Consider the following 18,374-nt stretch of genomic DNA (forward strand, 5'->3'; position numbering starts at 1 on the left):
GTGTAGAATGACTATAAGTGTTTTGGTCATTGACCCTTGTGATCATGTGACTGACTGAGCAGCTAGTTGCCCAGCATCAGGAGAGAGTTCCATAGCACATATTGCTAGCCTGGGAAAAAGATCAAAATTGAAAAGTCAAAGTATGGTTTCTACTGAATGTGTATTGCTTTCCCACCACCATCAAGTCAAAAATTTGTAAGTTGGAGACTATCTGTGTATACCCTGCATCTGGCCAGAAAGAATCTTAGAAACTGAAGCCTTTGTTGCATGCATCTTGATGTCCTGCCCAAAACTCATACATTGTAAATGGTGAGTTGTAAATCCAGATAACACTGCAAAAGTTATGTCACCTATCAATGTTCCAGCTCCCTTGTCCATGAAATATGGATGAAAATCTTTCCGTCTTGGGGCATTATGAAGAGTAAAGGAGATGATGTTTGTAAAACTGTGTAGAGTTCTAAGTATTACATATAATTTATATTATATCAATTTTTAATATTGATAATGCATCCAGATACATATAAATCCAGATAAATGAATGAAGATAGCAGTACATATAAGTAGACACTAGAGCAGGAGTATCAGCTCTTCGCTGGATGCTTTTTCATAGATTTAACAGAGTTCTCCCTGTAACTACATGCAGATAACAGGTGTCACTTCAAAACCTATGATGTTCTTCAGACCCTCAGGAATTTATTCCTTGGACTGTCCTAAATAACAGGAGAACTTTGTTAACCTAGACACAAGAACAACATATCCCAACCCTACTATGGACCCACCCACCCCCATTCCTTTAGTATGTGAAAAGAAATTCACTGTAATTCAGAGACCAAACGTGTTTACTTTGAACCCCAAAACCCCCATTTCTTGTGCTGCTGTTCTTCCCCCCAGATCCAGTGCTATCTAGGATTTCCCTAAATTTGTGTCCTAATGCATTCACTTTTGGTTTAACAGTCCTCTAGACTCCCTATTACAAATGCAGATCTCTGCCCCTATTGTAATAAGTGTTCCAGGTAATATTGATGAAACCTGTCTTCAGATCACACTTTGAGAAATAATGCTGTAGACAACAAAGTTCAAATGTGTTAGGGCATACTCTGCCTCAATCACACAGAAACATTTCATGTTGTATGAAGTGAGACCTGTAACTTTTAATAGGATGGAAGATTAGAGATGATCAAATAATCCTCCCTGGGGCACCTCGGTGGCAAGTCAGTAACGCATCTGCCTTTGGCTCAGGTCATGATTTCAGTGCTGCCTCAGGCTCCCTGCTTAGCAGGGAGTCTGCTTCCCCCTGTTTCTGCTTTTCTCTCTCCCTCTGCTAAAAAAAATAATGATAATAATAATTTTATATATGTGTGTGTGTGTGTGTATGTGTATGTATATATGTAATAAAATATAAATAAAAATATATTTATATTATATATTTATTATAATATGTAACAAGAATATACATACTCCCCATTTCATTCAGGAAAATGAGACCTAGATAGAGTTTGTTTGGAATTAGCAAACATAAGGAATTAAGGCCAACTCGAATTCTTGTCGTGGTTTTTTAACAGAATTCTCATTCATTCATTCATTCATTCATTCAATTTTGAGCCCTCACATTATAGTGTTACACACAGAAGAAAGCCAGCCATAAATAGCCTCATCTCTCTGGAACTTTACAGTCTGGATGTGGAAACTACATTGTCTTATAAACAAAAACTATAAAACGTGAACAGGAATTCCAAAGAGATTTCACAGGTGTATTTCAAATAGTGAATTAAAAACACACACGCACACATTTTAGGTTTTTATGTGTAACATGGGAGCTGGTGTGAAACAAGACGGAGATGGTGAGGGTTTATCTGCTTCATCACCAACAGAGTCCTCCTGAAAGGGAGGGGCCAAGGCCCCCGCCAGCCCATTTCCCACATTTCCTCATCTGTGCACTCAGATTTGGGAATGATGGCTTCTTTTGTTGTTGTTTTCATGTGGAGAAAAATACACGTTCCTTCCTTCAAAGTAAACATTTTGGAAACTGTTGTGATTGTTCAGATTTCTTTAAAGACCTCGACGCCACTTACCATTGCTTTTTAGACTGCAGGGAACATAATGAAACTGAAGTCTCTCATGGAGCTTTTATTCCTCTTCTTTCAGACTTAATAGAAAGCAGTAGGGGACACTTGGGCCACCAATGTCAGTGCCATTTCAGGGTCTGCTATGGTTTTATTCTCAAGAAAAATGGCAGTGAATTAATTTTTTTTTTTTTTAAACAGATGTTTTGCTTAGAAGAAGCCTTGACATTTGCCGCGTATCTCCTCTTCTTCCTTCTCCTCCCCCACTCCCCTGGTCGGCTTTTTCTTCTGCTGAGGCAGGACAAAGGCCTGAGTTTGAATGGGGTCTTTCCCTGGTAGTGCTTTTATCAAACTTTATTTGACCATGGCCCACAGTATGAAATATATTTTACATTGAGACCCAGCATGTAAACACTCAGAAACACACACATACACTCAATTTTTGACAAAAGTTTGTATCTTCATTGGACAGTTTATACATTTTTCCCTTTAGAAATCTCCCACTTCCAAAATACTGACTTTGAATCTGCTTTCTGATATTGGCCTTTAGCAGTGAAATTTATTATTTTTTAGGATTTTATTTATTTATTTGAGAGAGAGAGAGAGAGAGCATGAGCAGGATTGGGGTGGGGGTGAAGGGAGGAAGGGCAGGGGGAGAGGCAGACTTCCTGCTGAGCAGGGAGAGCCTGACTGGGCTCTATCCCAGGACCCTAGAATCAGGACTTGAGGCAAACGCAGAAGCTTAACCAACTGAGCCACCCAGGCGCCCCTCAAATTTATTTTTTTACATGGAATCTCACTGCAGTTATATTTCATTAGATGAGGATTCACTTTTCTTGAAATTTCAACTCATTTTGTTTAACTCTAAACACAGCACTTTCACTTCTGAGTTCTCATAAATCCTAAGTAGCTATCACCAGAACAACAATGAACAAAAAGGAAAGAAACCCAACAAAAACAACAAAAAATAAACCTTAGTTTTAAGTTACATTCTCTGATATTTTTGATCCATTTAAGAAATACTAAATGAATTTCCATCCTTAATGGCTTACAACAGACAAACTGAAAACCCTGCCCCATGGTAAAGAGGTTGTTAGTGGCTACAGAATCTGGGAAGGATTCTGAGGGTGAGCTCAGACTCTAGTGGAAGGCAGACAGGAGTCCATTACTCAAGTTGGCCAAGGGAGTGTCCAGCCACAGACCCTTCTAGATGTAGTGACATTCTTCAGCCTTCAGATAGTTTTGAAGTCCTCTGGAACCTCAGCAAATTACTTAAACTATGGATCACTCAGGACTGACTATCTTACAACTTTTGAGGACCCTAGGCACTTTCCTTCATAGTTCCCTCTCTCAATATTTGCATTTACATATCTATCTATCTACCTATCTAATGACTGTGTTGGTATAAAGACGAAAACAATCCAGGCTGGGTTGATAATGGAATAATAATTATTATTTATTATTATATTTGCTTTTATCTTCTAATTTTAAAAGAAACTAAAATTGAAATATTTTCATGTTAGTTTGCAAAGTGGCTCTCTGTACACAAGGGGCAAGGAGAGACTGAAAAGGTAAGCCACTGGAAATTGGTAGTTGGCACTTTTACTTAGGAAGAGAATTTAAATAAGAGGTTTATCTTGGGGCAGCTGCAAGATGAATAGATTATCTACACCCACCATCCAGAATCCCAAGTTGATATAGAGGTCTTAACGGGGTTCAGTCACGTATTTAGTTCAGATGGTGTCAACAGCACCCTAGTCTCTCAAGGCCAAGTCCTTCAAATAACATCTAGTGAGGGAATGGTGGATGGAAAATACATTTTGAGGAAAGGGGTCGGGGTAAAGAGTGTCTGATTCTCCTGGACCAGCTTGGTCAACTAGTGGTCTCATTTTTTCAATGAGCTCTTCCAACATTTCATGTACTGCTAACTGTAGAGTGGGGACTGGATACTGTGCCTATCATCTGGATGAACAGTTTATCTAGAATCCCTAAATTTTAATGCAAAGTATACTTTGTAATTCACAGATGAAAGAACTGATGCCTTTTTCTTGTATGAGTGGAAAACATATTCTATCTAATTTCCAGAATAATGAAGATTAGATTATAAGTGCACCCACCTCTTTTAGCTAATAGTACAGATCTTGTGGTTGGCTATTTGTTTTTTTAGAGATACCATAGTGGGTGTGGGTAGCAGAACTATTTGGAAATTTGGATGGAGCCCAGGGTATTCCTAGGGTTAAGGCTAAGATTTTGAAATTTTACCAGGAATTAAACTAGAGGAAGGGAGTAGTAGCTGAGAGAAGGGATCCAGAAAGTTTGACAAAAGTAGAATGTTCTCTGGTTTGAGCCTTTAGTTCAAAATCAAATTTGTCTAAATCAGATTTCTTTTTCTAAAGGAAAAGCAAATATATACAAGTAATATATATATGTAAAAGCAGTAATAGTGAACAATGCAGATAATAAAAAGAACATCTATAATTCAGTAATTCCACGGAGATCTATTCACTATTAATATGAACTATAAGAAGCATATGCATATATGTATGTGTGAACATATCCAACTTTTAACCAAAAATATGGTCTATTATAGGTTGTTCTGCCACCTGCACTTTTACTCAAAAATAAATCATGGACAACTTTCATAGCACTAATAGTTCATCTAAAATATAAATCTTAATCCATGGTAGCACAACCCATCACTTGTTAAATGGACCTCTTGCCTGTGGAATTCAGATTTTCCACAGTTGTTTGCTAATCAAACTGTTGTCCTAAATTTACATAAGCCTGTGAGCACAAATGTATGCATCTGTAGTCTCTCAGAAAAAAAAAAATTATAGAAGTGGAAGTTCTGAGGGAAATTATTATATAGTCCAGATAGTTAACTGTTTTTTGCATCTTCTTTAGAATGACCTGTCTGTTCATGCCTATATTCCATTTCTCTCTTACTTTTTTTCTTGATTAGAAAACATACTTTATATAGCAAAAATGTTAACCTTGTGATTGTTGTACATACTGAAAATATTTGTGCTAATTTATCTCCATTTTTTTGAGGTTATTTTACTTCTCTCTACCGATGTTTTAAAATTTTATTTGGTAAAATCTATCAGTATTTCCTCTTTGATTTCCTTCTTTGGTGATAGGATCATATAAAAACACTTCTACCCTTTAAAATTACATGACTATTCACTAATATTTCTTTTGTTATTTGAAGTTTAAAAGATATGTCTGTATTTAAATTTTTTGTGGTTCATTTTGGTATAGTAGGTGAAGTATAACCCAATTTTGCATGCGTTTTTTTTCCGTCTGCATTTATAAACATAATGTACTCCTATTTTTTTGAGATTGCTTCTGTGTTGTGTACTAAATTCTGATATGAAGTGTGACTGATTTCTGGACTCATTTTTATTGATTTATTAGTCTCTTTCTGTACAGCATCATACTATTTTAATTTTTGAAGTTGTAAAAAATAATAAGATAATGAACTAATTATGTCCCCCCCCCAAATGAGCTACTCTGTCATTTAGTTAGAAGAAATACATAGTATGGTTTTTTCCAAGTTAAATATTTGGAAATGTTATTGAAACCATTAAGGTTTAATTCAGAAGAACAAGTGTTTCACAGTATTGTATCTTTCCCTTCAGGAACATAGGACATTGCTCTATTTGTTTATTCATGCATACACACAAACACATGCTTGTAGATGTGTAAATATATAGCTATGTAAAGTTTTATAGACTGCTTTGACTAATATATTTTTGCTTCTTGATATTTTTTATTCTGGTTGCTATGGAAAATAGTCCTTTTTTTTTTTCTTTATGTGTTCTAAGTGGTTATTGCTGCTGTATAGGAAAGCTTTAGAGTTCTCTACTTATTTTGTAACTGTAAACCTTACTGTATTTCATTGTTAGCTCAAAATAATTTTTCTTTGATTCACTGAGTTTTTGGAGTAGACAATCTTATAATCTGTAAGTAATGGTATTTTGTCACTTCCTTTATAGTATTTATAGCTCTGTGTTTTTATTATCCTATTTCATCAGGTAGAACTTTGGAAACTTGTTGAATAATAGCAGTGCTAGCAGGCATCTCCATTTTTTCCCCAGAATTTATTGGGAATGCCTCTGGAGTTGTGTAGTCAAATAAGGTACACATAGTTTCAAAACAAGTTTTTATCCACATTCCATATTCATTCTGAAGTGTTTATTTTTTTTCACTTTAGTCTCTTTTAAAAACAGAAATAAATTTGAACTTTGTGAAATGCACTTTGACATCTACTACGTTAATCATGTTTTTGTGTCTCTTTTGGCCTATTAATGGGGAAAATTATATTTATTGCTGTCCCAATAGGTAAACACATCCTCCCCCCTCATCCATGGAAGGTGGGGGAGGCAGAAGGAGAGAAAATCTTAATCACACTCCGTGCCTAGCTCAGAGCCTGATGGAGGGCTCAGTCTCACAACCCTGAGATCATGACCTGAGCCAAAATCCAGAGTCAAATATTCAACCGACTAAGCCACCCTTGGTGAACCCAACTTACACACCTGAAGTTTGGCCATGGCATATCATTCTTCTGATATGGCACAGAATTTAATTTGCTAAAGTTTTACTTAGGATTTTTGCAACTGTACTTACAGGTGTGATTATTCTGCAATCTGTGTGCATGCATATGTGTCTGCATATACACATGCTCTCTACCAAGCATGATATCAGGTTTATTCCTGCTACAAAAAATGAACTGAAAAATTTTATTTTTCTCTGTGATGTGGAACAATTAAGATTTCATGAAAATATTGCTGTCTCCTGAAGATTTGATAGATCAACTCAATAGTACTCTCACCTAGATTGCTTTGTATTTCTAGTCAGTTTCTCCAGGATTAAAGGTGACTTTCTCCCCATAATCTACTAAGTACCTATCAAACCTCTACCATGCTGAATTCACTAGAGAGACATAGGAAATAGTCACAGAAGATCCACATTAAAAAGATGGTGTACAAAGCAATTCATTCTAAGCCCAAATGGGTGGGACACAATGCATTTTATTGGAATTCAGAAGAATTAGCCAATAGTATTGGCCTTTTTGGCTTGGAAAGTTTTTTGTTGTTGTTCCTTGTTTTGTTTTGTTTTCGTTTTCTCTGAATGAGGAGGATATGAGCTTAATGTCAGGTTAGCCTAACAGAGAAATACTAAGAGCACCTTTGCTATAAGTGTGAATTGCTGTTGGGATATTGACTATAGGCACTAGAGGACATTCTGGCAGAACTGGAAAAGCACAAGAGGGATACAACGTTAGAACAAAAGACTGGAGTCAGATGCCCAGGGAACCTGTAATATCTATAATTCTTCCCCCTCCAAAGACCTATTTCCATCCATACATGCTTTAATGAAAACCTCCAGCCCTTTCACATATAATGTCAAAAGTTCAAATAGATAATCTGCAGGCTCCCCTCCAATTTTTTGACTCTTTGAGCCTTAGAGCTTCTAAAGCCCCAGAGTGTCTCTTGGCCTCTGGAATTGGGCATGATTTGACCCAGGACTTGGGTGAAGAAATGATTTTCAGTTTAGCTACGTAGTTTATTTCATCACTTAATCATGAACTTCCAACTCTTTGTGAGCCAATAACAACAACAACAGTAGTGGTTTGTATAAGTCACCTAAGAAAAAGGCACATCTATATCTTATGAATCTATTTACAAAGGGAATTATAGAAGATGTCTGCTTACTAGAAAAAAAATTACCTAAGTTAAGACAGTGAAAGTGCCATTAAGTCATTTTTCCATCCCTCAGAACCTGGCAGGGAATTGTTCCCCGTGGTGCATTTTCCTGCTTCTCTTGCAGCCAGGTTTTAAACATCTTAAGCTATAGCACTACCGTCCCCTCCCCTGAGCAGTGACTATACTGCCTCATAAATCTCTTTGGTCGGAATTCTTTCCAACATAACTCCAGGTCCCTTGTGATGGATTCTTTCTGCCCCTGGGAGGCCCCTTAGTTTTGTCATGCGCTAAAGGAAAGAAAGCAGGAATTGGATTGTGCAAACATAAGAAAGCGAGTCTTGCTATCCCTTGCTTACTTTCTTAACTACAAATTGAAAACTTTAGATCTTATAGAATGCAACACTGACATTATCACACAGAAAACCTCTTAAATATCAATTAGTTGAGCATTCCTGGTAAGTTCCATGAGAAGAGGAAATTTGCACATTTTATTCAACTCTGTAAAACCAGAGTCTAAAAGAGTGCCTGGCAAATAGTGAGTGCCTAATAAATATATGTTAAATGACTATAAAAATGAATGGATTACCATACATCAGACAAAATATTATGCCTTGTGGGAATGCCAACAAAAGAAACATGTGACTCCTGCCTCACAGAAAACTATGTCTAACTGTAGAGGTAGATTCATACTGGAAATGAAGTAGTTTGTGGGTGATCAGGGTTTAAGAGCTATACTGCAGATTCAGAGGGTATGAAGATAAGGCATAATATTAATCGGGGTGGGTCCTAAGTGAATCTTGGGTTGATGGGCAGGTTTTAAATTGCCAGAGGGGAGGGACAATCCATGGGAGAGACCACTCCTCTTTCCATTTGTCCCCTTAACTACTTCTCAGAACACCTGTGACTTTACCTAACTCAATTAATGCGCAATTCTTGAGAACCTGGTTTTATAACCTATGATTGAGAAGACTGTAGTGTTTATTCAAATGATATTGCAGCCAAAACCTTAACTGGTAAGTTTAAGGAAACATGCTGCTCGGAACGAAACAAATTAGCAAGTCTTTGTGATACACCTTGAACAGGTTCCCAGAACCTCAGTGACCCTCCAAGATCAGTCTGGGGGACACTTGTTATCTGTGAGCAGATGAGAAACTCTGGTTCTATCTCTCCACCCTTCTCCATATATAGGTTTTTCTACCCACAGCTAGCCAACACTCTTCCGAGCTCTTAAGCTCTTAAGTGTTTTTTTGTGAGCAGGTGACAACCTAACACTTAGAAAGGAAGCACAGAGAATCTGCTTTCAGCTGTTGTTCATGTCTCTGTGTGTATTTGTGTATATGTTTTTCCATTTCAGATCTCTGAGTAGTGTGCAGGCAGCCACAACATCTCAGAACACGGAATCATGGACCCCATGCATTATAATTCTCTTTTCTGTCAGAACAGCTCATGACTATAGAACTGGCCCTTTGCATAAACTCTGAGGTGATTGCTCATAAGGCAGGTATAATTTTGGATATCATCAGAATCCATCCTTTGCCTTAAACTGCCTTCTTCCTCGGTTTGTCCTAAAGCCAGGAGCTCTCATATTAGACATCAAATGTAAAGAACCCCATTTTTTAGAAAATACTGCCAGGAGAGATTATATATTAAATTTGTGTTACCTGTTAACACCTTTCCCTGAATTAGTTTCTCAACTTAGCTGTCCAGTCACTGGGTTAAACTTCAGTGAAATGAGATATAAAAAAGAAATACCTGATTTCTTTTGTTATGAATTGTGTTCCAAAGCAATTCATATGTTGAAACCTTACCTCATAATTTGACTGTATTTGGAGATATGTGGCTTTTAAAGAGGTTAATTAAAGTTAAACGAGATCATAAAGGTGGGCCTCTAATCCAAGAGGACTGAAGTCTTTCTAAGAAGAGGAGACTCGTGGAGCACACAGAGAAGAGCCCAATTGAGGACAAAGTAAAATGGCCGCCGTCTGCTAGTGATGAAGAAGAGAAACCTCAGGAGAGACCAAACCTGTGAACATCTTGATTTTTGGACTTCAAGCCTCCAGAACTATGAGAAATGCATTTCTATTGTTTAGGCCACCCACTCTATTGTATTTTGTTATGACACGCTTAGCAAACTAAATACTTTATAATCTTATTATTAATATGTTAGTGTTACTGATCTTTAGAATTACTCTTCCTTCTGCAACTCTCACTTTGCCCACTCCCTTCCCCCACAAAAAAAGTAAAGAAAAAAGGGATGCACAGCTCTCCCACGGGTTTCCCTTATTCATCCTTATTATAGCACTGACCACATGTTGTTGAAGATTTCTTCATCACTCACCTGGTTGCGCCAATACATTAAAGCTCTTTTGTGGCAAGGGCTGTGTCCTATTCAGTATTTTCTTGGTGATATGCAGTACAGTGCCCATCATATGGTTATACACTCAAAAAAAATGTTGAATTTAATCACATTTAATGTATTGAAAGGATGGTATGTATATTTTAGAGATACTCTAAAATCTTCCTTTTCAAGAACCCATAAACTGTGACAGTTAGCATCAAGATTGATTTGTTTTGTTATTGTCAAGTGGTGCTCTTATTTTTTTCTCTTTTGTAGTAGGTCGGGAATAAGAGAAGTGTCTATCAGATAAATGGTGCTGTATTTATAATTGTGTATATCAAACAGTTAGTGTTTCTATAGTCCTATCCAACTGTTCCACACTCTGCATGAAATTTGCCACCATGTCACCTCAGTGGTTAAAATCTCCAAGGCTTTCCTGTGGCCTCCAGGTAAACATTCCAAGTCTCTGTGTTAGTAGACGGGCCTAGTCTTAACATGGCTCCCACCGAAATTTTTAAGCTCTGCTTAGCTGCCCCATTGTTGTTATGTACCCTTTTAAATTTTATTTTTTTAAGTAGGCTCCATGCTCAGCATGGAGACCAGTGTGGGGCTTGAACTCAACAACCCTGAGATCAAGACCGAGCTAAGATCAAGAGTCGGACACTGAGCCACCTAGACTCCGCATTATGCAACCCTTTTAGAACACACCATTCTAAAACTTCAAGAAATTCACTATTCCCTCTCTTTGTCCATATGGAAAAATTCAGTTCATATTTTAAAATTCAATACAAATGTCATTCTCTGTGAAGCCTTAATGATGATGCAAAGCAGTTGGTTTTTCCATTATTTTCCCATTGCATTTTGAATATTCACTGAATGTACACTCTCCACCTTCTGTTACAATCTCAGAGAAGTGCCAGCCCCCAAAAGTTCGAAGAAATACCAGTAATAATAACATACCATCACTGACAAAGAAACAGTTGTCAAGTAACTTGGTAGAATTAGATAATGACTTCTGCCCCAAATCTCAACTGATCTTACAGCCTTTGTTTTCTTCCCTCTGTTTATTGCCTAAGGTTTACACCATAAAGCAGATAAGACTTGATGATCCTCCTTTATTAGGTGTGACATAAAGAGGACTGAGACTAGCTTGGCTTTCAGATTCACAGAAAATTTGGTTCACTGCAAGATGCTCATCTTCATAACACACATTTTGATGACAAAAATAAGTTGAAGTTTTTCCATTGTATCACTAGTTCATTTCCTTCCTTCTTCCAATTTTGTGCTTCTTCACTGCATGATAATTAGAGAGAGTTTTGTATAATTCTCACAAGCAATATACATGCCAAATGTGATACTCACTACCAATTCAGAGATGCTTATTCTCAGAGAGTTCATCCAACCATTTTGCCTTTGTCCTATGGTGGTTTAGTTTCTTATGACATAAACCAACTGCCCTGGAAAACTCTTGAGATATACTAGATGTTTTTGACATCACGGAACCCAATATATTGCTTAGACTCATGCAAGGCTCCCTAAGTGTCCAATATAAATATATCATATTAGAACTAAAATTTCATAAAACTAACATATTACATATAGGGACATTGTGCAGAAACATCTCACGACAAAAGAAAATGCAATGCAACATTAAAGAGTTATCCAGGTCACAAATAAATCAAGGTTTACAGTAATTTAAAGAATTTCGTAATAGAGGTGTCTTCATGCTTCTGGCTGTTACTTCATTCCAGCTGTTTCTGCTGCCTGAAATACCCTCCTACACCCAGACCATGTCTGTTCAATCTCAGGGTCCAGCCCAAATTCAGTCTGCATGAATTTTTTAATCCTTTCACAGTTAACATAAACTAATTGTTCTTTAGTAATGTCACAAAACTACAGCCAGCCCTTTGTTCTTTATCAGATGATGTGCTATTTGACATTTTCATATAGTCTCCATCCTCCTTACCATACCTAACATCCCCTCTCTCAAGAGTGTAAGTGGTGATTTCTTTTCTAACCATCTATCTTATGTCCATTATCCTATTTCTTGTGGCCAAGTCTATGTTGGATATAAACATTAGGATTATCTGAACAATTTCCAAATATTTTACATAATGAAATATAAAAATGTTGAAAGAATTGATACATTTTACTGAAGAATATTTGCTACTGATAATACGGGAAAAGGCAAGTGCTCAGATATTTTTCAAGAGAAACAGTAAAGGAAATCTTTAAATGGACATTTAAAAAGTAAAAACAAAGATATTTCTTATTTTTAAGGATGGGGATGAGCTATCATCTTGAATTTTCAGAGATGAGCTCTATACTGTAACTCTTCAAATTGAAGTTTCTAAAAACTTAGTAGGAAATTTGCACCTGAGACAGCCTACCAAATCCCACCTTATACAATTGAGAAAAATATGTGTGAGCAAGTTCAGAGTTCACACGGAGGGGAAAAAAGTAAATATTTTTATCTCTGAAATTCTTGAGGAAAGTTATGTGGGAAAGGTAGTCTTTCGCATAAAGTAGTTAAGGTCAACATTTGCCTGCTCTAACAGAACAAGTCTTACATGGATAAGTAAAATTAACCAAGAGACCATAAGAAGTAACAACCTAGGGACTGTAGTGATTGAAAGAAAACATACACTGAAAATCACTCTTCAAAGACTCTGAGGAGTTCTTTGGAAAAGAAATTCATTCATCTTTGTTTAACCAGCATTTCACAAACGTTTAAACATGGAACAATGTTATTTTTCTGCAAAGTAACCTATCCAGCTGAGTTTAGAGAATTCTGTCTGCCGGGGCTTTCCTGATGTTTACTTTACCCAGATTGTGTGTGTGTGTAGAGTAAAATAGGTGCATGCATTGCAGAAGATCTCTCATGCCTTGGGCATTTCCTTCCTGAGGAACTTTGATAAAGGATAAGAAGTCTCAGTTCTTCTTACTCAAGCCCTGCTCTTTCTAGTTGAGTAAGACCATCCTCACTCTCCATTAGTTCTTAGTCATGCCAAAAATTGGAAACAAAGAAAAAAAAGACAAAGAAAATTAAACATCAGAGAAAAGAGAGAAAGAAGAATGGAGTATAAAGATAAAGAAATGACTTAAAAACTGAATACCAATAACAAAGCATAAAAAAGTCTCTGCCAGATGTAGCCAGCTAAAGTCTAACTGAAGTTTCAGCAGTAGGCATTCCATCTGTCATATCAAAACATTTTCAATACCATCTACCAATACAGCACTAAATTCTGGACTGCCATTAATGTCAACCCATTTATAATTTTGGCCCGCAGCTCTACAAAAAGGCAGATGACAGCCTACTATTTCACACCTGCTGTTGAAATGAATAAAAATGACTGAAACCCTTAAAAGCAGAAAAAGAAGAAAGGGGAAAATAAAGCCAACAACACTGCACAATAAGGCTGGAGAGAATTCCCTGCTTGCCTTGTGTTTTGAATGCTAGGTTTTGGCTGGTGTGTCCTTTATGTATCTAACAGCAATAAATACAGTGTGGCCCAGGGATAGAAGCTGGCCTGCTTGGGAATAATGTCTTCTCTCTTTGATCGGTACTCTTTTTACCTGCACTTTCATGACTTACACTGGCCCACACTCTCCTTGACATAAATGAATATGATACATGCTTTCTGTAACATTCCTTTGTGAACTTTGTCATGTGTGGAATTGGGAATGTTTGGATGGACCCGTGCCATCTGAAATGTTGGTACTATTTCTTGTACTTCTTTTGGATTCTTTTTATTGTTCTCTCTCTAAAAGTGTATGGCACAACATGGGGAACATAGATATCTGATCTTGCTTTCTTCAACCCACCCAACTATAAGTGGAATGTTTAATATAACTTTGAATAATCAGATGCTCTGGTTGCTAATCCTTGGGTTTTCCTAATCTGGCCAGCTATAGTTACAATAGGCAGCTGACCTCAAAGTGTGGATGACAGATCCCTACTTTCATTATAATATTAAGATATCATTTATTTTTTTCACTGTCTTGACATTTGTATTGATGGTACTAAAGCTAGGGTGGGTGAAATTTCTGGCACCTAAGCAAATAATTTTTTTTTGGTCTTAATATTATCTAACAGTTTCAGTTTAAACCTCAAATTATTCATAAATTTGTGATTTGGCCATTTTGAGAACAAAGAGAAGTTTTCAGTACATTCAGAGTCACTTGATATAGCACAAATCCAGATTATGTAGGATGATATTGAAAGGAATGTTCCACTCCTATTAGATTAAAATCAACATCACAAAGCAGAAAACAAGTCCCAAATATACACCTTTCTAAGGTTAATCATAATGCAATACATATTCCTCTTGAGCCCAGTTCTGTTTCTTAGAACTTCAGCCTATATAAAGAGAATATGAAGAGTTCAAGAAAATTTACTTAACTGTGAGATGTCAGTCTTGGGAGATAATGTTATGACTTTGTCTTTTTTCTCACTGTTGGGAAGGGGGTGTTTCAATATCCAATTCTTTGTAGAGCTTGGTGGTATCTACCAGAAACTGATTCCCATTCCCTAGTTAAGCATCTGTTGAGACATCATTCTAGCTGATGTGACCTTAGACCTATTTGAGTAGGTGAAAAGGAATTGGAGAGAATCTGCAGACAAAAAGAAGGGACATCCATTCACTTATATGATTGAAGTAGCAAAGGTGTATAAAGTAAGTTTCCCTTGGGCCAACTGTATGCATCAAGCATACATAGGCTTGAAATGACTTCCATATGTGACCTGAAATGTCCCTCTTGTATTGGAGGATTCCTCACTGGTAAATTATCTTGTGTATTACCAAGAATTGGAATGTGAAGAAATAATAAGCTAAGCCATAAAGGACATTCTACACATCAGAAAACTTACCTCTTGTAGGGCTTAACATGTACCCCTCTGAACTACAACTTGAATACCCACCACATACAAGCTCTGTACGGGTGCACAAGTAAGAAATACTTGATCTTTTCTATCAGTTGCCAGGAATCAACCTACTAGAGGAGAAAAAAGAGTAATCGGAAAGGGAACGGTGTTCAGGACAAGGCCCCACTCACCACCATAAAGGTCCCTAATGGAAGGAATTCAGTTTTATTTACCGAAAAGTGATCTGTTAACCTAGAAGCAACCTCCTCTGTTTTAAGAGATGAGAAGATAAATTTTACTGCAAAATTGAAGGTAATAATCAGAAAAAAAGAAATGAAACTATTTCAAATTTGTTGCCCCACTCAGTTCAGACTCTAATCTATCCTTACTAAGGTTGGTTTAGATCTTAAATATGACAACAGTAACATTGTACACAAAATCATAGTTCACACAACAGTTTTTAATATTATTACTCCAGATATCCAAATATCTAAATAAATGAAAATGTCTCGTATATAACACTAAGTGAGAAATGCCTACAAAGCAGCATTTTCATATTTATTTTCCCATACAGCCAATATCTTTCTCTGAATCTCACAAATTCCAGTTGTATTGGTTTTTCTCATGTCAATGAGGTTACAGTGAATATTTGTACCTGCAAACAACCAATATGCTATATTTGACTATGTGCTGTCAGAATCCTCTAATTAAAAAGAATGTCTCTGAAACACTCATCCTTGGCACAAATAGGAAAACCTGTCAACAAGGCATATGATTTGTAGAATACAGGGGAAAAAAAAGAGTAGTAGTATTATCATCCATCATTACGTGGAGAACATCTAGAGGCAGTCTGGCAACATTTGTCCAGAGAGTGAACAATAGGATGCCTCAATTTTCCTGAATCATCTACCTACTTTGGAAAGTCTCTTTCTGAAAAATACATAGCTTGCCTTGCAAGCTTCTATCAGGGAGCCCCAAAGCCTTATAAGTGAGAACCATGGAATTGTAAGGAACTATAAAAGGGATCTTAAAATCTATTTAATATAACCTTCATAATTTATAAGTGAATAAATTTTGGCACTGACAAGTTGAATGACTTGCCCAAGGTCCACAAGACCACGATTCATACCTCTTAATTATAGTCTAGTCTTTTTCCACTAAGATTCCTATTCCCCCCAAAACATCTGTTTTTACCTGAGAAACATTTTAGTTACCTCAGAAACATTTCCAACTCTGATTCTAAGGATCTTAGGTGAAAATGGGGGCTAGGAAGATTCTCTTTTACTGTGAAGAAAAACAAGGACTGCAACTAAATTGGTAATCTTTCTCTCTCTCTGGAAGACACTGCCAACTGTAGAGTACAAAAGATAAAATTAGCAGCTGTCAAATAAATGGATATCTAGGACACAAAATACTTCTTAGTTACATATAATGGTGCTTTCTGGGAACAAATGGAAGATTTTAATAACTATGGTCTCCACCCAAAGTGAATTTATAGGGTATCATCCACAGGTATGGAATAATCCCAATGTGAGAGAGTAAAGATGATGGATAGCAATGGATTATTCTTTCCTCTAGGAAATTTTAGGATCTGATAGCTCAAAACCTGTAGTATGATAATCACAGGTTCATGGTGGATATTTGTAATATCCTGCATGACTTGAGAGTTTGTAACAACTGCCAAAGGAAAGAGGATTCATATGGGCTGGAGACCAAAGGGAATGTTGGGAAGTAGATTGGTTGTTACTATCAGAAGGGACTTGCTTGGCAAACTTAAGAAAAAATTGACTGTCTATTGCTGAAAAAGTGAATATAGCAGTGAACTGTGAGTAAAAATTGGGACAGATCAGTCGCAAATAATGCTGGGGTAAATAGAGAAGTGGAACCAGAATGAACAAATGCATAAAGGCAGCCATGTTGTTGGGTAACTGTGGGTTTATCAAATATTGACAAACATGAAATGATTGTAATCAGTCACTGTCAAAGGAGAACAGGTCCCCTCCTTTCTTTTACAAATGATCCAATTAAAGGAAACATGTTGGCTATAAAAGTCAAAATCAACAATGCACTATACACTGACAACCCATCCAACATATAAAATCAATAGTGCATTCTGCTGCCATCCAGCACAAAGCGACAGTAGCAACTTCCCCACCTCTTTAGTCAAATATGACACTGTATCAATCGATCAAAACTCAGTACTTATTGAGCAAGGCTTCTGAAGAATGCAAACTGCATTGTGCCTCTACCCTCCCCCCCCTTCTCATTTTATTTCAATAAATTTTAACTTAAAGGCATAATACCTGAGAATGTTCTGTTTGGCACACAGAGTGTTTTGTTTTGTTTTGTTTTGTTTTGTGTTTTTTTGTATTTGTATAATCACCATATGATTTGTCACTGACTATATTTACAATAAGATTATAAAAACACTGTAGGGCTAGAAATGTGAATGCTGTTGAATTGGAAACTGTAGTTTTAGTTTCTCCATACCATGGCTTTGAGTCCTTCATTCAGTGTGACAGACCAGACATAGATGACTCCAATTAGTCAACAAGCTTTCAGGAGAACTAAAAATAATCTGGAAGGGAACTGAACAAAGGATATGGAAGAAATTGTGAGTTTGACAGAAAAGAAAAAAAAAACGATTCACAACTTAGTATTTGGTGTTGTGTGAAAAGGGCAGTGGAGTAAAATCAGGCTCTGACTCCCTGTGTCCTGTAACCTTGAGCAAATCATTCTTCTCTGGATCTTAAACTTCTTTAAAGTTAAGGTATTAGTAAGCTCAATGGACTTAAGGAATGATGCAAAGACCAAAGGTTTAATAGTCTAATAATGTTTTTTTAAACATGCATCTCTGTCACAATAGAGTGGGTAATATACTGAAACAAAATTTCATAAACAGTATTTGCCAGTATTATATGCAATTCTCTCTAATATGTTCTCTTCTGTTCATTTTTGTTTTTTTTAAGATTTTATTCATTTATTTGACAGACAGAGATCACAAGTAGCAGAGAGGCAGGCAGAGGGAGAGGAGAAAGCAGGCTCCCTGCTGAGCAGAGAGCCCAATGAGGGGCTGGATCCCAGGACCCCCGGATTAGGACCTGAGCCGAAGACAGAGGCTTTAACCTACTGAGCCACCCAGGCGCCCTCATTTTTGTTTTCTTGATAAATGCTGATAAAGTCATGGTGTGAAAAACACTTTGCTTTTTTTGCTTTCTTCCTTCTCCTTTCTTCCCTCTTGTTCTCCTTCCTTCAGAAGCATCTCTACCCTAAATCTGAAACTCTACATTTTGTATTTAGCTGAATTTTTATTTTTCCCTAAATATTCTGTATTCTCCATCCTATAGGGCTAGTACAATACAGGGACTTCCATTTTATGCTTAATTAATACCCCAACTCCT

Source organism: Mustela lutreola, chromosome 11 (assembly GCF_030435805.1).
Source record: "Mustela lutreola isolate mMusLut2 chromosome 11, mMusLut2.pri, whole genome shotgun sequence".
NCBI classification, from domain to species: Eukaryota; Metazoa; Chordata; class Mammalia; order Carnivora; family Mustelidae; genus Mustela; species Mustela lutreola.